This window comes from Bos indicus, chromosome 19, assembly GCF_029378745.1.
Source record: "Bos indicus isolate NIAB-ARS_2022 breed Sahiwal x Tharparkar chromosome 19, NIAB-ARS_B.indTharparkar_mat_pri_1.0, whole genome shotgun sequence".
NCBI classification, from domain to species: Eukaryota; Metazoa; Chordata; class Mammalia; order Artiodactyla; family Bovidae; genus Bos; species Bos indicus.
In genome coordinates, this window is record NC_091778.1 from 21,933,951 (window position 1) to 21,955,299 (window position 21,349).

The 21,349-nt window shown below is 40.7% G+C and overlaps 1 long non-coding RNA gene across 1 annotated transcript; it reads left to right on the forward strand.

The window, feature by feature from the left end:
* Nucleotides 1-15,348: 15,348 nt before the first annotated feature.
* Nucleotides 15,349-21,349, forward strand: LOC139177753 (uncharacterized). The gene is made up of 3 exons (XR_011562243.1): nucleotides 15,349-15,423; nucleotides 18,274-18,480; nucleotides 20,757-21,349. It is a non-coding gene; the product is annotated as an uncharacterized lncRNA (long non-coding RNA).

Genomic DNA, 21,349 nt, shown 5'->3' on the forward strand with positions numbered 1-21,349 from the left:
GTACTCACTGTACTCTTTACTGCCATCCACTTAAATTTTCTTTTAAAGTGAAGTTTTAGGGACTTCTCTGGTGGTCCAGTAGCTAAGACTCTGAGCTCCCAGTGCAGGAAACCCAGGTTCAGTCCCTGCTCAGGGAACTAGATCCCACATGCCCAACTAAGAAAAACAAATTGCAGTTTTACTTAAGAATAAATGATGAAGCAGGGAAAATTATCAATTTTATGAAATCTTGACCCCTCGGTACATGTCTCTTTATTTTGTAGGACAAAATGGAAAGTGTGAAAGTGTGCATGAAGCCTTTTGTGTTGCATGTGTAAGAAGGATCGATGGCTGTTTTGAGGAAAGACATTTATGTAATTCTTTGAGTTGTGATCCAAGTTAGCTGCTTTTCTCATTGACTAGCATTTTTACTCGGAAGACTGAGTAACAGACAAACTATGGCTATTTAGACTTGTGTATTGGGCTCAAATTTTCTCAAAAATGAGCAAAATGACCTTGTGTGTAGAGAAAACCAATTGATAGGGTTTCCTGCCATTGATAAAATTTGAGTTTTCAAACAAAAATTAGAATTTTGGGCCACTTGTTTTTATCACCATGAGCTCAACAGCTTCCCAATACTTGAAAGATTTTTCTGATGATGATACATGTGTCTTTAAAAAGATGGTACAATAAAGGATGTCAACATTTGGAAGATCTTCTTAACTTAATGAACCAATATTTTCAAATGACCAATGCATATTTAATCGTGCATAGGTAAAAGATCCATTCAAATAAAAAAACAAGGTCTACTGTATAACACAGAGAACTATATTCAATATCCTATGGTAGCAGAATTCCATGGTGGTCCAGTGGTTGCTGCTGCTGCTGCTAAGTTGCTTCAGTTGTGTCCGACTCTGTGCGACCCCATAGACAGGGCTCCCCTGTCCCTGGGATTCTCCAGGCAAGAACACTGGAGTAGGTTGCCATTTCCTTCTCCAGTGCATAAAAGTGAAAAGTGAAAGTGAAGTCGCTCAGTCGTGTCCAACTCTTTTCGACCCCATGGACTGCAGCCCACCAGGCTCCCCTGTCCCTAGGATTCTCCAAGCAAGAACACTGGAGCGGGTTGCCATTTCCTTCTCCAATGCATGAAAGTGAAAAGTAAAAGTGAAGTCGCTCAGTCGTGTCTGACTCTTAGCAACCCCATGGATTGCAGCCCACCAGGCTCCTCAATCCATGGAATTTTCCAGGCAAGAGAACTGGAGTGGGTTGCCATTGCCTTCTCCAGGTCCAGTGGTTAGGACTCTACACTTCAACTGCATGGGGCATGGGTTCGATCCCTGGTTAGGGAACTAAGACCCTGCATGCTGCATGGCAAGGCCAAAAAAATTTTTAAATCCTATGCTAAACCATAATGGAAAAGAATATTTAAAAAAGAGAATATTATATATGTGTGTGTGTGTATAACTGAATCACTTTGCTGTACAGCAGAAATTAACATGACATTGTAAATCAACTATACTTCAATTAAAAATATTGATTAAAAAATTCAAAATAATAAAACTCAAAAAAGATCCATTCAAAGAGCAAGCAAGACCAATAGATTTTAATGAAACAGAGAATAAAAGGTTCATTGATATGGTTTCGAATTCTACACTGCAGTTAAGCTTTAAAAAATTATTACGTGTTTAGTTTCCATGCAATATCAAAGAATAACCACAATTACCTGAGAAGGCTATTAAAGGACATCTCCTTTTTCCATCTACACAGCAGTGTGAGGTCCAATATTCTTTTTATTTGTTTCTGTGTCCCATGATCCAATATTCTTCATATACTACACCTAAAACAATGTATTGTAACAGTCACTGTGTATGTAGACGGAAATCTAGCTAAAGAAAACATTAATGATAATTGTAGAAATGTAAAACATTAACACTTTTATTACATTTTTTGGAAAATATAATTACTTGTCACAAAGATACATTATTTATCTTAACATGTACCAATAAGTTTACCACTATTTTAAAAATTAAATAATTATTTCTTCATTTTAATTTCTAATACAGTAATTATTGGTAGATATAGCCTACACATGCACATAAATTAAAGCTCATTAATTAAAAAAAATTTTTGGTTTGAGAACTGCTGCTCTACTTTTATTAAACTACGAAGAGCTCCAAGACCTCAAAGTGATTAAGAAGCTCAGACATTTAAAAAGGAATGAATGGGTTTCTCTGGTGGTCTAGTGGTTAAGAATCTGCCTGCCAGTGCAGGGGATGGAGTTCCATCCCTGGTCTGGGAAGATCCCACATGCTAAAGCTGGTACGTGGTGAAGCCCACGCACGGCAGAGTAGCCCTGGCTCTCCACATCTAGAGAAAGCCCACACACGCAGCAAGGAAGACCTAGCGCAGCCAAAAATAAAAGTAACTGAATAAATCTTTAAAAAAAGAAAAAGGGATAGATGAACTGATTGCATATTCTCCACAAAGATGATTTTTCTCAGTTAAGCTTTCGAAAAGTATGGAGTTGCAGTGAATTCTAGAATATATTTCTGATAAGCACTTGGAGTACAACAGTTCTAAGCTGCCAGTTATCCACTCAGTCTTAATATTAAAGGGTTGAAAACAGCTCTTGAAGCGCAAATCCAGTTCCATTTCCTAGTATGGTATACAAAGCACCTTTTTGAACTGTGCTTTACAAGAAATAACCAGTTTAATTCATGACCACTCTGTTTGGTAAAAACTTGTTATCTCTGATTTGTACATTTTGTTGAATGAATGCGTGAGTGACAACACAAGTAAATAAAACTAAATTTTTCACCTGTATGCAAGTCTAATTTAGTAAAGGTTCTCTATATAGCTCTACTCAATCAGTAGTGATCACTTCCTATCTTTTTTTTTCTCTTCATTTGCCTATCTGAAGTTTCCTTCTGTGTTTTGATTACCACTTGTCTCTTTTTAAAGTTGTATTCATTTTTTATTGATGCATAGTTGTTTTACAATGTTGCGCCAGTCTCTGCTATATAGCAAAGTGACTCAGTTATACATATATAGACATTCTTTTTTTATATTTGTATATTTTTTATATCCTTTTCCATTATGGTTTATCCCAGGATATGGAATATAGTTCCCTGTACTATGAAGTAGGATCTTGTCATTTATCATTACTACTTGCCTCTTTGTTTTATCTCCACAGTTAATCTCTCTCCTTCTCAGCTTGGTATCTCTTGTCTCAATATCTCCATGCACCTTTTAAAAATACATACATTTATACATATATATATTTATTCTTAGTTGAAGAATAATTGCTTTACAATATTGTGTTAGTTTCTGCCATACATCAACATGAATCAATCATAGGTATATATACATCCCCTCCCCCTTGTTGTTATGGAGCCCCGGTTGGATAAAGAAACTGGTATATACATACAATGGAATATTACTAAGCCATAAAAAGGAAAACATTTGAGTCAGTTCTAATTGGGTGGATGAACCTAGAGCTTACTATACAGGCTGAAGTAAGCCAGAAAGAGAAAAATAAGTATCATACGTTAATGCATATATATGGAATCTAGAAAGATGGTACTGATGAACATATTTGCAAGGCCCCAGTGGAGACACAGGCATAGAGCACCTTTTGAAAATAAGTACCAATATCATCGTCTCAACACCCTCTTCCAACAACACAAGAGAAGACTCTATACACGGACATCACCAGATGGTCAACACCAAAATCAGATTGATTATATTCTTTGCAGCCAAAGATGGAGAAGCTCTATAAAGTCAGCAAAAACAAGACCAGGAGCTGACTGTGGCTCAGACCATGAACTCCTTACTGCCAAATTCAGACTGAAATTGAAGAAAGTAGGGAAAACCACTAGACCATTCAGGCATGACCTAAATCAAATCCCTTATGATTATACAGTGGAAGTGAGAAATAGATTTAAGGGCCTAGATCTGATAGAGTGCCTGATGAACTATGGAATGAGGTTCGTGACGTTGTACAGGAGACAGGGATCAAGACCATCCCCATGGAAAAGAAATGCAAAAAACAAAATGGCTGTCTGGGGAGGCCTTACAAATAGCTGTGAAAAGAAGAGAAGTGAAAAGCAAAGGAGAAAAGGAAAGATATAAGCATCTGAATGCAGAGTTCCAAAGAATAGCAAGAAGAGATAAGAAAGCCTTCTTCAGCGTTCAATGCAAAGAAATAGAGAAAAACAACAGAATGGGAAAGACTAGAGATCTCTTCAAGAAAATCAGAGATACCAAAGGAACATTTCATGCAAAGATGGGCTCGATAAAGGACAGAAATGGTATGGACCTAACAGAAGCAGAAGATATTAAGAAGAGATGGCAAGAATACACAGAAGAACGGTACAAAGAAGAGCTTCATGACCCAGATAATCACGATGGTGTGATCACTCACCTAGAGCCAGACATCCTGGAATGTGAACTCAAGTGGGCCTTAGAAAGCATCACTACGAACAAAGCTAGTGGAGGTGATAGAATTCCAGTTGAGCTATTTCAAATCCTGAAAGATGATGCTGTGAAAGTGCTGCACTCAATATGCCAGCAAATTTGGAAAACTCAGCAGTGGCCACAGGACTGGAAAAGGGCAGTTTTCATTCCAATCCCAAAGAAAGGCAATGCCAAAGAAGGCTCAAACTACTGCACAATTGCACTCATCTCACACGCTAGTAAAGTAATGCTCAAAATTCTCCAAGCCAGGCTTCAGCAATATGTGAACCATGAACTTCCAGATGTTCAAGCTGGTTTTAGAAAAGGCAGATGAACCAGAGATCAAATTGCCAACATCTGCTGGATCATGGAAAAAGCAAGAGAGTTCCAGAAAAACATCTATTTCTGCTTTATTGACTATGCCAAAGCCTTTGACTGTGTGGATCACAATCAACTGTGGAAAATTCTGAAAGAGATGGGCATACCAGACCACCTGATCTGCCTCTTGAGAAATTTGTTTGCAGGTCAGGAAGCAACAGTTAGAACTGGACGTGGAACAACAGACTGGTTCCAAATAGGAAAAGGAGTATGTCAAGGCTGTATATTGTCACCCTGTTTATTTTACTTATATGCAGAGTACATCATGAGAAACGCTGGACTGGAAGAAGCACAAGCTGGAATCAAGATTGCCGGGAGAAATATCAATAACCTCAGATATGCATATGACACCACCCTTATGGCAGAAAGTGAAGAGGAACTCAAAAGCCTCTTGATGAAAGTGAAAGTGGAGAGTGAAAAAGTTGGCTTAAAGCTCAACATTCAGAAAACTAAGATCATGGCATCTGGTCCCATCACTTCATGGGAAATAGATGGGGAAACAGTGTCAGACTTTATTTTTCTGGACTCCAAAATCACTGCAGATGGTGATTGCAGCCATGAAATTAAAAGGCACTTACTCCTTGGAAGGAAAGCTATGACCAACCTAGATAGCATATTCAAAAGCAGAGACATTACTTTGCCAACAAAGGTCTGTCTAGTCAAGGCTATGGTTTTTCCTGTGGTCATGTATGAATGTGAGAGTTGGACTGCGAAGAGGGCTGAGCGCTGAAGAATTGATGCTTTTGAACTGTGGTGTTGGAGAAGACTCTTGAGAGTCCCTTGGACTGCAAGGAGACCCAACCAGTCCATTCTGAAGGAGATCAGCCCTGGGATTTCTTTGGAAGGAATGATGCTAAAGCTGAAACTGTAGTACTTTGGCCACCTCATGCAAAGAGCTGACTCATTGGAAAAGACTCTGATGCTGGGAGGGATTGGGGGCAGGAGGAGAAGGGGACAACAGAGGATGAGATGGCTGGATGGCATCACTGACTCGATGGACGTGAGTCTGAGTGAACTCCGGGAGTTGGTGATGGACAGGGAGGCCTGGCGTGCTGCGATTCATGGGGTCTCAAAGAGTCGGACACGACTGAGCAACTGATCTGATCTGATCATCTTCTCCATCAACTAGTCCTGCCTGACTTACTGCACCCCAGTACTCATGCGCCCTCTATGGGCCATGTGCTCATCCTATCAAGTGGAGTTCCTCACCATCTTCTGATAACACTAATAATAACAAACACTGATATTCACTGAATAATTACTGTGTGCTATGTGCTTTACTGAATGACCTTAGTCTTCATTGGGTAGCTACAGTACTATTTTTATCATTCCTATTTTACAGATTAAAAAATACAGGTGCAAGGAGTAAAATAACTTATCCAAGTCTCATAGCTAGCTAGGATTTGATTTAAACCTTTTTCTTTTCACAGCTCTATTGAGGTATAATTTATATATTATAAAACTAACCTATTGTAAATGTGCAATTCAATGATTTTTAGTTTATTTGTAATTATGACCATCACCACAATCTAGTTTTGGTATATTTCCCTCACCCCCAAAAGTTCCTTTGAGGTCATTTGCAGTCAATTCCTGCTCCCACTCCTAGCTCCAGAAAATTACTTATCAGCTTTCTCTCTATAAAGTTACGTTTTACGGAATTCATATAGGTGGAATCCTACATTGCATTTAAGTGGACTCTTTTGTGTCTGGCTTTTTTCACTTAGCAAGATGTTTTTGAAGTTCATCCATGCTGGATAGTTTATCGGTAATGCATTCCTTCTGCTTATCTATTTGGCTGCGCTGGGTCTTAGTTGCAGCCTATGGGATCTCGTTCTCTGACCAGTGATCGAATCCCAGCCCCTGGCACTGGGAGCATGAATCTTAGTCACTGCATCACCAGGGAAGTCCCATTTCATTCCTTCTTATTGCTGAACAGTATCTGTCAGATGGATAAACCATGTTTTGTTTTGTATCCATTCACCAGCTGATGTACATTTAGGTGATTTCCATTTTGGGCCTACAATGAATAATGCTGTTATGAACATTCATGTACAAATTTCTGAGTGGACATATATATGGGTGGTTCTTCAGAATGAAATTTCTGACTCATAGACTAAGTTTACATTGAACATTTTAGGAAACTCAAACTATTTTCCAAAGTGACCACTTTATATTCATTTTATATTCCCACCAATGACATACGAAGGTTCCAATTTCTCCACATCCTCATCAACACTTGACATTGTCAGTCTTTTTGATTATCACCATCCTAGTGGATGTGACGGAGAAGGCAATGGCACCCTACTCCAGTACTCTTGCCTGGAAAATCCCATGGACGCAGGAGCCATGGGGTGCATTCATGCAGCTAAGGCTGTAGTCCATGGGGTCGCTAAGAGTCGGACACGACTGAGCGACTTCACTTTCACTTTTCACTTTTATGCATTGGAGAAGGAAATGGCACCCCACTCCAGTACTCTTGCCTGGAAAATCCCATGGACGCAGGAGCCATGGGGTGCATTCATGCAGGTAAGGCTGCAGTCCATGGGGTCGCTAAGAGTTGGACACGACTGAGCGACTTCACTTTCCCTTTTCACTTTTATGCATTGGAGAAGGAAATGGCAACCCACTCCAGTGTTCTTGCCTGGAGAATCCCAGGGATGGGGGAGCCTGGTGGGCTGCCGTCTATGGGGTCGCACAGAGTCGGACACGACTGAAGAGACTTAGCAGCAGCAGCAGCAGCAGTGGATGTGAAGTGGTATCTCATTGTGATTTTAATTGGCATTTCCTTAGTGACTAATAATATTGAATATCTTTGCCTGCACTTTTCAGCCATTTACATATCTTCTTTGGTGAGAACCCATGACTACAAAGTTAATGCCTCTCAAATAGACCATATTCATTTTTGTCTCTCTGCTTTTGATAGTCTTCCTATAATCTAAAAGGCCCTGGTATTTTATGATCTCAAATTTACAGTTTATTTTATTTATTTATTTATTCTTTGGCTGTATAGCACAGCTCTCAGGATTTTAGTTCCCCAACTGAGGATCAAACCAAGGCTGCCTGCAGTGGGAGCATGGAACCCTAACCATTTGACCACCAGGGAATTTCCTGCAATTTTAAAAAATCTAGTTCCAGATTTGCATCCTCTATGAGACTAATCCTGGCCCAAACTTCTATACATCCTATCTCCTATCATATTTTGCATATAGCAAGAATCCAATAAATGTTTAAGTTTACAGATGGACTTTGTCCCATTAAAACATATGAATTCTATTCAATTTCTGAGCAGAACAATCAATATATAGTTCCTGAGAACTGATACCGTAGAAGATACCAAGATGAATATAGCAAAATAAAATTTATCATCTAGTTAATCAACTCTCATGAGGCACAGATACAGGCCCAAATAATGCAAAAAGTACATCGTCTGCAATTGTGACATCACCTCAGGCATAAATGAGACCCCCAAAGCCTATTATCTATTCGTGCATCAGTTTGTTTGACTATATCATTTACTGAGTATCTCCAATGTATCCGCTACTGTGTAATTGCTATTGTTAGATAAAAGAAATAAATAAGATCCTTCTATTTGTTCATAGCAAGATAAAGAGAAGTGATAGGTAATTAATCCTAATACAATGATAAGTGCTATAAAGGTATCAGTAGTTCCAGCGGGGACCACAGAGGAAACTGTGATCATGCTGTCACAAAACAGATGACTTTGATTTGGTTCTTTAGCAAAGAGTATTAGCCAAGTAAAATATGGGGCTTCCTGGTAGGAATCTGGCCCGTCTCTGGGTTTTTCTCTCACCTCAAGGAAGTCAGACTGTTGAAAACCACATCCAATTTTGGATTCAGTGAAATAATCAGGGCACAAAATTGTCCTGGATTGACCTGAGTTCCTAGGGATATTGGGATAATGTCAACAACATCACTTCTCTTCACCTTTTACCTCTCTGGGCTCGTTTCCGGGCATTATCCTCTGAGCTTTTAGGAAATGAACAATTGTAGAAATCAACAAGGGACAAGGGCATGGCTACTAAATAAGAAATGAACCTCTAGAAAAAGGCCATCTTTAGCAATCTGATCTCTTCAAGCCTGGAGGATAGCCTAAGAGCTGGAGCCCCTGAATTGTAAATAAAGTTAAATGTTCCAAAGTGAAACTGTTAGGTTTTTAGGTTCAAAAATTGTGTCCACTTGTGTTGGGTTTTAGCTCATACTGAGTATTATTTAAACCTTTCTTGGAGGACTTAATCTGGAAAACAAAAGTGGATGATGGCCAAGAAAACAGAGGAAGTATAAATAGTGATATCAGTCTTGGGAATTGTTATTCTGAGGAAATCTAAACAAGAAGGTGTTTCTCCAGCCATTAATCTTGTGTAATTAAAGACATAATTTCAGTCCTGACTCTGAAACCTTGTTCAAACCACTTAAATCTCCTAAGTCATAATCTCTTTATCAGAAAAATACTCTACCTTTCACTCATTATTCAAAGTTAAAGGAAGTATTTCTGTAAAAACCCTACTGGTTACCTACTTGATGATGGTGATGACGATTCTGATACAAATAGCGAACATTTATTGAGCATTTTCTAAGTGCCAGTGTTCCAAAGTGCTTTGTATGATAATAATTATTTGTTGAATCACTGCTCAGGACTATATCTATATGAAAGACCAGTGAATTATCAATTGTCTTAGCCAGGTTGGGCTGTTATAAGTATGTATACTGGGTGGCTTAAACAACAGATACTGATTTCTCATAGTTCTGGGGGGTGGGAAGTCCAAGGTCAGCATGGTTAGGTTCTTGGTGAGGGCTCTCTTCCTGGCTTGCAGATAACACCCTTCTTACTGTATCCTTACATAGACGTTAAGGGGAAAACTCAGGTCCCTTTCTCTTCTTACAAAGACACTAATCCCACCATGTGGGCTGTACCCTCACAACTTTATCTAACGTAATTATTTCCCAAAGATCACACTTTCAAATATTATCACTTTCGAGGTTAGGGCTTCAACACGTGAATTTTGAGGGGGACATACATTAAGCCATAACACTATTCTAGGAATTGGTTCTGCATCCTGGCTGCACACCTAATGTGTGCGTGTGTTCAGTTGCTAAGTCATGTTTGACTCTCTGTGACCCCATGGATGGTAGCCCGCCAGGCTCCTCTGTCCATGGCATTCTCCAGGCAAGAATATTGCAGTGGGTAACCATTCCCTTCTCCAGCAGATCTTCCTGACCAGGGATTGAACCTGCATCTCCCGCATTGGCAAGTGGATACTTTACCTCTGAACTACTGGGAAGCCCTTGATCATCTAGGGAGCTTTCAAAAAATTTTAATGTCTATATGCTAGACAAATTAAGTCAGAATATTAGGGGAGAGGCATATTCTTTATTAAGGACAGTTAGAAAGAGGCAGAATTCACATTTTTCCCAAGTAATGAGTACCGAATTTCATAAAGCCCTAGTGGTCAGCCCAAGGAACTCTGATTTCACCCAATTTTCACTTTATTTCTGGATTTTTTGTTTATCCATATAGGAAGAAAATCCAAAGAGAGATTTCTTTAAGGATTTCTGTGGCTTCTGAAGAAAAGACATATTTGAGGCTTGATTAACACACCTATCAGGTCTCTTACTAGTTTTGGGGACAAGCTTTGAATTTCTTGTAAAGATGTTCTGTTATAGATTTATTTATTCATTTATTTTTTGGCCACGCTGCGTATGGAATCTTAGTTCCCTGATCAGGGATCGAACTTAGATGTGTGCAGTGAAAGTACAGATTCTTAACCACTGGACAGCCAGGGATGTCCCTGGATTTATTAATTTGATTACTATATATTGACTGCATACTATGCATCAAGAGTTGTGCTCAAAAAAGAAGAAAACAAATACTTCCTCCCTAAAGAATTCGCCTTCCAGGGTAGGAGACCCACACAGATAACACAGATAAAAAGCAGAAACTTTCATGTAAACATATTGTGAAACATTTTGAGAATACTTAAAAGGGAGCAGTTAATTGTAGGTTATTAGGAAAAACTGGAGAAGGAATATGCCATTTGCATTGGGTTTTAAGGACAAGATGATAACAAGGGATGTGAGTGGGTTGAGAGGGTATTTCTGGCAGAGAGGCAATGTGAGCAATGGGCTGGAATGTGATAGAATGTTGAGTGGTCCAGTGTCACTCAAACGTAGGACAGTTAAAGAAATCACAGAAAATGAGAATAGGATGGCAATTTCTATTTAGTGGCTCAGCAGTTAAAGCTTCTGCCTGGAATGCGGGAGACCCGGGTTCGATCCCTGGGTCGGGAAGATCCCCTGGAGAAGGAAATGGCAACGCACTCCAGTATTCTTGCCTGGAGAATCCCATGGAGGGAGGAGCCTGGTAGGCTACAGTCCATGGGGTCACAAAGAGTCAGACACGACTGAGCGACTTCACTTTCAAGGACTTTCTTTCAAAAGGTTAGAAGACATAGTTCAAAGAGAGTGGGAAAGCTTTGAAATGGCCATTTTACAGAATGGGAAAGGGAGTTCACTAAGAATAAAGATTGCTGTTGTTCAGTCGCTCAGTTGTGTCTGATTCTTTGCAACCCCATGGACTGCAGTGCACCAGGCTTCCCTGCCCTTCACAATCTCCCAGAGTTTGCTCAAATTCATGTCCATTGAGTCACCGATCCATCCAACCATCTCATCCTCTGTCACCCCCTCTCTTCCTGCTCTCAATCTTTCCCAGCATCAAGGTCTTTTCCAATGAGTTGGCTCTTCCATTGGGTGGTCAAAGTATTGGAGCTTCAGCTTCAGTCCTTCCAACGAATATTCAGGGTTGGTTTCCTTTAGGATTGAGTGGTTTGCTCTTGCTGTCCAAGGGATTCTCAAGAATCATCTCCAACACCACAGTTCAAAAACAACAATTCTTCGTCACTCAGCCTTCTTCATGGTTCAACTCTCACATCTGTACATGACTACTAGAAAAACCATAGCTTGACTATACAGACCTTTGTTGGCCAAGTGATATCTCTGGTTTTTAATATGCTGTTTAGGTTTATCATAGCTTTTATTCGAAGGAGCGAGTGTCTTTTAATTTTATAAATAAAGATAGTAGCCACCATTTATGAGCACTTACTATGTGCCAGGCAATATGCTAAGTGCAGCATATGCATTGAAGAAGTAAGTGGACTTGACCCCTGCCCTCATGGAGCCTCCAATCTAGAAGGGGAGGCAGACAACAAATAGGTGTATTCTAAAAATATGTAACATTTGAAATAAATGTTATGAAGAAATAAATGATATCATGAAAAGGAATGGTTAGGGATGAAGGCCAGTTTGGACCAGGGTAAGAGCCTTGGACCAAGACTCAAAGGCTGAGAAACAGACCATGACAAGAGCAGACAGAAGAGAGCTTTTTGCTAAAGCCTAGGCCCAGAGAGAGTTTTGCCTGTTCCAGGAATTGAAAGAAGGCCAGTGTGGCTGGAGCACAGTAGGAGAGAGTGGCAAGAAGTGAGAGGAGATAGGTGGGTAGAGGCCAGATCATTCAGAGTTTCTTCTAGGCCCTAGTAAGGAATCTGAATTATACTCTTAGCGCATGGGAATTTGTAGACTAGTTTTAAGCAGGGGAATAATATGACTGGATTTGTGTTTTAACATTAGTTACTAAAGGGACTTCCCTGGTGGTCCAGTGGCTAAGACTTCAACACTCCCAAGGCAAGGGCCCAGGTTCAATCCCTGGTCAGGGAACTAGATCCCACATGCCACAACCAAAGATCCAGCATGCTGTAATGAAGAACAAAGATCCTGAATGCTGCAGCTAAGACCCAGCGGAGCCAAATAAATAAATAAAATAAATATCTTTTAAAAATTAGTTACTATACTAAAGGGGAGTGGTTTGTGTCAGAGCAATCAGGAGGCCTCGAGAAACTTTTGGAGGACTAATGCCTCTATCAGACGAAATCCTGAAGGAAATTAAGAGCACAGAGTGGTTTGGTGGAAAAGGTGATGATGTAGGTCTTATTGACTTCGGGTTGATATATATTAGTTATTTTTAGCAGAGCTCCAAGTGGAACTGAGATAAGAAGATTTGTAGAGTCAGCATGGACAGCTAATGTAAAGATAAGAAGGGTGGGAGAAGTGATGCCAAGATTGGAATCCAGAGAAGTCAAGGCATTTTCTTACCCAGAGCTACTTTTACATGGTTGTCAAATACCTCACATTATCCTGTTGAAGATGTTCCACAAACAACTGGACTGGACCAGTGAGATTCAGGTTGTAGAACATAGCAAGAAGTTAATTAATATTTATTGAATGAATAAGGTTGATGTGGTAGTTCTCCATCTAGCAGGAATAGTTGAAGGTAGAGGAATGGACAAAACCACTGAGGGATAAAAGACAGAGAAAGAAAAGGGAACAGCTGAGAACAACTAAGCTCTGATTGGAATTGATCTGATAGAAACTGAATGATGTGACCACAAGAGAAATTTGAGTTACACTCTGGAAGATCCTAAAACTGATATTTTTAATAAGAATAGGAGAATATCTATTAAAGAAAGATGTTTAATTTCTATCTCTTACGCCCAAAGAGATCTTTAAGAATAGACAGCCTACTACATAAGTAGGATCTCAAGCATTTGGGGACACGATTTCAATTAGATTGGTATTTTTTACATAGGTCTTACCAGGACAAACTAGGAGTTTTTAAAACATTAGAATATTGAATAAAATGGCATTCAGTCATGGAGAAATTGTCTCACACAAAATGGCTAAGTAGGGTCTCTTAAAGAGCTGTAATTAAAGGGGAGTGAAAACAAATTCTTTGCTTACAGTTTCAGTGGGTTTAATTAAAATGTATTTATATGGATGAGGCAGCCCATTCCACATGTAATTATGTATCTACTGTATCTAGGTTTAGAGTTCTAGGAAACAAAGTCAAAGACACTAGAATAGACCAGTTGATTTTCTGCTTTTGTGTAGGAGATGTGGTGGTGGTATAGCCGCTAAGCGGAGTCCAACTCTTTTGTAACCCTGTAGGCTGAAGTCCGCAGGCTCCTCTGTCCACGGGATTCTCCAGGCAAGAATACAGGAATGGGTTGCCATTTCCTTCTCCAGGGGATCTTCCCGACCCGGGGATCAAACCTGGGTCTCCTGTGTTGCAGGCAGATTCCTTACCGACTAAGCCACTAGGGAAGACAGTAGAATAATCTAATGACTAAGATTGAGGGCATTAATGTCAGACAGACCTGGTTTTGATTCTTACTCGGCCATTTCCTAGCCCTGTGACTGTTTGCAAGTTACTCAACCTCTCTAGGCCTAGTTTTTTCATCAGTGCTACATAGAAAATGGAACAACCTACTTCAAAGGGTTATTGTGAAAATTAAATGAAAAAAATTAAAGCATTTAACCCAGTGCCTTAAAGACAATCCCTGACATGTTCCATTATAGAAAGACATAATAGAAGCAATCTAATATCCAGTACTTAATCTATGCCAGCTACTGTGCTTAAGTACTTTAAATACCTAATCTCTTTTAATCCTTTGAGATAGGTACTATTTCTTTTCTGAATTTCACTCATGAGGAAACTGAGGTTTGAGGAATTCCAAGAATCAGAGAGCTCTACAGATACCTAGTTAGCTCAGTCACCCACAGGTGTGCATATGTAATTCAATGCAGACATATGCAAGGGTGTTTACACGTTCATCATTGCCATTCCTTTATTTCCTTGCACTTATATCTGAAATTGGGGGTGCTGGAATAGCACAGTGACAGTAGTGGAACTGGGCGGAGGAGCACCTACTCAACCAGCATGAGTGTCCTCATGAAAAGGGTGTTGTAATATTGCAAAGAGTCAGGACTTCCCTGATGGTCCAGTGGTTCAGACTTCACCTCCCAAAGAGAATGGGGAAGGTTTGATCCCCGGTTGGGGAACTGGGATCCCACATGCCTTGCAGTAAAAAAACAAACAAAACAAAACAGAAGCAATATTGTAACAAATGCAGTGAAAGTGAAAGTCCTGCCAACTCTTCGCAACCCTATGGTCCATGGAATTCTCCAGGCCAGAATACTGGAGTGGGTAGCCTTTCCCTTCTCCAGGGGATCTTCCCAACCCAGGGATCAAACCCAGATCTCCCGCATTGCAGGCAGATTCTTTACCAGCTGAGCCACCAGGGAAGCCCAAGAATATTGGAGTGATAGTCATCTCTTCTCCAGCCGATCTTCTTGACCCAGGAATTGAACCGGGGTCTCCTGCATTGCAGGCGGATTCTTTACCAGCTGAGCTATGAGGGAAGCCCACAAATGCAGTAAAGAATTTTTAAAAACAGTCCACATAAAAAAAAAAACTTAAAAAAAAAGTATTGCAAAGAGCACAACTCTATTTCTAACTTGCCCTAGGACCCTGAATGAATCATCGAACTGACTCTATGGGCCTCAATTTCCTCATCTGTAAACTGAGGGTGCTGGCTCAGTTCTAGAATCCTCCAAACCTAAGCAGCCCTCAAGCCTACCACCTTGTATAGACAGTTCTATACAAACACTCTCGCCCCCATGGCAACAGCCACTCAGCTCTGAGCAGCACTGGTATGCCTCACCACTCTAGCCAGCAGGACTATTTCCATCACAAATTCCTGGGTGAATAGAGGGTTTGAATGGGGGAGGGATCTGTCAGTCAGAAATCTTAAAGCCTCTGGCTTTAAAAGAAATTCTGGAATAAATTGCCTGTGGGTGGCATGTATGTGCTAAATTAGAAAAAACAGCATCCCTGTTTAATTCACAAAAATCACCCTCTTAGCAGGGAGAGGAGCTGTCTTCGCTGAGATGAGATTTGAAGGGTCACTTTGCCACTAAGTGCTGAGTCAAGGAGTGGAGGAGATTGCGGCCCAAGTTCATTAGCATTGGCAAGGAGGCCAAAGGAACGTTGCCAGAGGGTGTTTAAATCAATCCAAATTTTTGAGAAGTGATTCCAGTATTTACTTTCAAGATCCATACACTTGGATGTGACTCTTGTTATAATCAGAGCTCCGTTTTAGAAGCATGGAGATTCTGGGGCAAAAGGACACGGATTAAGTTTTGAGAAAAGAATAATTTTTCTCGAGGAAAATAAGGGATGTCTTTGAGGAGGCTATACTCTATCTGCCTTACTCTCTATTTTCAAACCTTTGAAAAGCTGTTTTCCCTGCTGGTAATGGTGATGATGAAAATGCTGAATTCATGGGGAGGAGGTCCTGCTTTTTCCTCCTCCACATTGCTTCCTTAAATCTGAGCCCGAGAGTGGAAAGGGGTACTGTCTGTTTATAACTCGGATGCAAAAAGACAAGAAGGCTCAATAAGATACCAAGTTGTTAAAGATTTAACTTTCAGAGAGGGAGAGGTTCCAGGGAAAATGCAACATGCACTTCCCTAGGTTCCCACTTGAGGGCAGCAGTGCCAGCTTTTATGACCTCCTTAGGGCTGCCTACTGCCAGGTCTGCATTGCAAGGGCATTGAGGAGAGGAAGAGTGTAGGGTGAGGAGCAACTGCGAACCAGGCTGGGGAAGAGTTCTCAGAAGAGCGTTTTCTGTAATAGGAGACAGGGCTGTGTCTATGGAACTGGAGGAATTCTGGAATAAATGCGTGGTCTCTGCTGAAGACTGAGCAACACAACGTGCTCGGAGGTACCGGAGCTGTGAAATTCAGGGCTAATCAAAGCTGGCGGCTCCTCGTAAACCTGTAGAGCTGGAACATGCTGATTTTCGTCTTGCCACTAGAGGGCAGAATACGAAAAGAAGACTTAAACTGGCTCCACACCCCTGGAGGAATTTTAGTTTCAGAAAGGATAAATCTTGATCTTGCTAACATATGTATCTGGTCAAGTCATTTCCCTGATTACACATTTTCACTGGCTCCCTAAAGTCTCCAGAGTAAAGTCTGAGCTGATGAGCTGCTGCTGCTGAGTCGCTTCAGTCGTGTCCGACTCTGTGCGACCCCATAGACGGCAGCCCACCAGGCTCCCCAGTCCCTGGGATTCTCCAGGCAAGAACACTGGAGTGGGTTGCCATTTAAGTATACAAAACCGTTTCCTAATTGTCCTTGGTCCTCCTAACTACCTTACTTATCAGTTGGCCCCCTGCTCCCCACTGAACATACACAACCTTAGGGGGAGTAATGAGGTAGAAAGGGTGAGGGTTTGGAGCCAAGCACAAGCCAGTAAACCACCGCAGACTCCCTCTTCTCCTTCACTCTCACATTCAACTCCACTGCTGCTGCTGCTAAGTCGCTTCAGTCGTGTCCGACTCTGTGTGACCCCATAGATGGCGGCCCACCAGGCTGCCCCGTCCCTGGGAGTCTCCAGGCAAGAACACTGGAGTGGGTTGCCATTTCCTTCTCCAATGCATGAAAGTGAAAAGTGAAAGTGAAGTCGCTCAGTCGTGTCCTACCCTCAGCGACCCCATGGACTGCAGCCTACCAGGCTCCTCCCTCCATGGGATTTTCCAGGCAAGAGTACTGGAGTGGGGTGCCACTGCCTTCTCCGCCAACTCCACTAACTCCCGTCTATTCTATCCCTTAGATGAACTCCATGAGGGCAAGACCCTCATTTGCCTTGTTTAACTTTATATCCTTGTTTAATTTTATATCCTCATACTAAGAGTAGGAGCTTATTAAATATGTATTGGACAGAGGAATGAATGAATGAATACATCCGTGGCATTTTTATCATCCTGGTCCACTTTACTACTGCCATTTACCTGGTCTGCAATAAGAACCCAAAGTGTCTCCCATGTCCCCCTTTGTTCTCTGTAATCCACTGTATACTCTGCAACCAGAGTGATCTTTCTGAAACACAAATTTGCCTAAAACCCTTTGATGGCTTCCCGCAGCTCTTGCAATAAAGACAATAATCCGTAGAGTAAGTATAATTTAGCAGTTTGGGCACTTGCTAGTTAAGTGATCATAAGAAAGTTACTAAACCTCACTGAGTCTTGATTTCCTCATCTTAAAAAAAAATGTAAGGAATAATTATTCCCACCTGATAGGGTTGGTGGGAGAATTAAACAAGCCATACATACACATAAAAGGTTTAGCATAGTGTTCAGTTCTGTGTTCATTAAATGGTCATTACAATTGTTAGGTCCTGAATGAGGTAGTCCCAGCCTATCCCTTATTATTCCCTCTCATTTCTGGCAGCCTCATTAAGCTACTTTCAGATCTTGGAATACGCTATGCTCTTTTTTATTCCTATTCCTCTTTCTGGTCCAGATGTAAAGTTTACTTCCTCTAAGAAGGCTTTGTTGACACTCTCCTGTCTGGTTCAGGTGACGCTGCAATGGCTTCCCTTAACATCCTATATACCATTTATCACGGCATTTGTATCCACTCCCAGCACAGTGACTGACATTTAGCGATGTCTCAGTAAATAAATGTGTTGAGTCGACTCTAGACACACTGCACTTCTCTTTTTCCATGCTGTTTGTATATGTTATGTCTTCTTTCTGTTCTAAACAGAGCATCATGACTGCTACATCCATATTTCCTTTTGAAGGGAAACTTCACTACCTACAGCCGCTGTTGAAGACGTAGCCCGAGGTGGCCACCGTTCATGGAGGTACTTGTGCCTTAGCTGACGGGACCAGAGTTGGCATCTGATGCAACAGTGGACAACCCAGAACCTGCCAGCAACTTACAACATATCTGACACCAAAAAAGGACGAGGTCAATCAGATTCTCTCTTACTCTCTAAGAATGAATTAGAAAAAGGAGAAAATGTGGCTATTAATAGCAGGAACAAGACCTAAAATCATATATAAAGAAAAGTCATGAGAGGGGACTTGCCTGGTGGTCCAGCAGCTGAGAATCCATGCTTCCAATACAGAGAGCATGAGTTCAGTCCCTAGTTGGGGAACTAGGCTCCCTTATGCCCCATGGCATGGCCAAAAATAAAAGAGAGAGAAAGAAAGACCCCTCAGGGTCATGAGGGGTCAAGGCAGGCTCTAGCTGTGGAAATACAGAAATGACAGGGAAGAGAGCATAATACAAAGCAGAGACCAAGGAACCAGTTGGAAAGGAGGCCAGGAAAAACAGCTAAGTCATGCTAATGACTGAGCATCAGGATTAAAATACCCAAGATGCTCTCTCTCGCTCTTCTGGGCTGTTACTTTTCCTGGTTTTCTAGACTTCTACCTTTCAAATAACCTTGTTGAGCTAAATGAAGTGACCCAGAGTGCCTAATTGATAAGCTGTTTCTGTTTAGGAAAACCCAGGCATCCTTCAAGGCTGAATTTCTGGCTCTGTCTCTGTTCTCTCTCTCCATTCAGAGAAGTACTTGTCACATTACCTGTAATTACTGGGTTTTCTATTTCTACCATGTGGATATCAGCCTTTAAACTCTTTGAGGATAGGGCAACTTGTCTGTGTTTCTCAGCTACATACTCTGTCCAGAGGCATCCTTGATATATAAAACCGGGGTCTAATCAAAGTTCTTTACATGTTTCAATTTATGTAAGCCTCATGACGGAGAAGGCAATGGCACCCCACTCCAGTACTCTTGCCTGGAAAATCCCATGGACGGAGGAGCCTGGTGGGCTGCAGTCCATGGGGTCACAAAGAATTGGACACAACTGAAGCAACTTAGCACACATGCACACAAGCCTCATGAAAGCCCTCTAAGCAGGGTACTATTATCTTTCCCATTTTACAGATGGGGAAAATGAAGCACAGAGAAACCTTGCCAAAAGTACAAAGTAAAGGGTAGAGAAGGAATTCAAACCAGGACATTTGGCACTAGAGTCCTATGCAATATGACCTTGAACTAAAGGGGAAGAGTGGGCAGAGAAGAGTAGTTCAAATGAATATTTGAATTTCACAAAATGTTATGCTAGTGTCTGTTATTTGTTTCCATAATTTATTCAAGATTCTACATTGTATTTAGTTGCATTGAGCAACTTCAGCCCTGTGCAAAAAGTTCTGGTAAATTCTCTTTTCATTTGTACTCTGTTACAAATACAGGGGTGTGTTAAAGTATCCTTGATATTATTTTTCTCATTTAAATATTTTCTTCTCTGTAATCACCCTCTGTGTTTTTTCAGTCTTCTAACTTTATTGAGGCTTTCAATGGCTAAGTCAAAGACCTCTCTTGATAAATGTCCCATTGCACTTGAAAATTTGTGGGTTATTTTCAAATATCACTGGATATGGATTTCTAACACAATTCTACAGTGACAAGAGGACAGACACTGTATGTTTTTAGTATCTTTAGATCAAGAAATTTTTTTTACCTTGTTTTATGTCCCTGGATATGTTCCAGTGTCTCCTAGTTTATAGTCTCTGGGCACTTATATATAATTTGTATCCTACTGTTGTGTAAAAATTGTCTAAATCTTAATTATGTTGATGTGGTTCATGGTGCTTTTCAGGTCTGCTTCTACTTTTCTGTATATCTGTTCTATTAATTTTTGAGAGTTAGACATTAAAACTCCAACTAAAAATCTTAATTTATCTACTTAAAAAATAATTGTAATATATAGTAGAGCTATATGTGACTTTGTTCTGTATTTTTCAAGGCTCCTGTCAATGTGTTATCATACTTTCATAATTTAAAAAATAAAAAAGAAAGAGAAACAAACTGAATATTTGAACACTCTTCTACAGGGTATGAAGCACTTTCATATGTATTTTATGAGGACTTCAGGAGTCCCCTCCCCCTCTGTGGGAAACCAACTAGCACTTCTAGCCCTGAAATGCCAACTACCTGGATTCTTTCTACCAGCACAGAAAAAAAAAATGAAGTATAAGTAAAGGATACATACAGATGTATTTTTTAAATTCCATGGAGTCCTAGAGATGTTGATACTTTGTAGATTAGTCAGATTTCTAGGCTAGTGTCTAAGGAAAGAATTGTATTTTTTTTTGGATGTGAACCATTTTAAAAGTCTTTATCAAATTTGTTACAGTATTGTTTCTGTTGTTTATGTTCTGTTTCTCTTGCCTAGGAGGCATATGGATCTTAGCTCCCTGACCAGGGATCCAGCCCTCGCATTCTTAACCACTGGACCACCACAGAAGTCCCTGGAATTTAGAAACCTTTCATCTGGGGCAAAACAGCCAGTTTCTCAGCTGTTCCAAGAACTGAGTCTCTCCATAAAATCAGCAATTGAAAGTATGTGTTCGGTGTGGTGGAGAAGGTGGATGGAGGGGTGATTCCACATTATGCTATTGTTTTTAAAGGAGTCTGAGTTTGGGGACTGATGCCTGTATTGGCAGCTTCAATCATTGTGTTTGAGTTACCATGACAACAAGCCAAACTTCAGGGGCTATTTATTGGTGAGTGGTAAGGAGCCAACTGAAAGGGAAGCTCTTTGAGGAAGCCTGGGGTTGTTTGGGGGTGGTAGTGGAACAGGGTAAGTGGTTCAGGGTAAATCCAGATACTTGCTGGCCAGGTATACCAGTAACCTCCTCCCGATTGCCTGTATCTCAGAGATCTGAGTGAGTAACCAGAGGAGAGGTCTGACAGTAGCCACTGTTCAGCATGAGAATGTTCTTAAATATTAATGGTGTTGTGGAAGAACAGGAAGAGTCTTTGGGT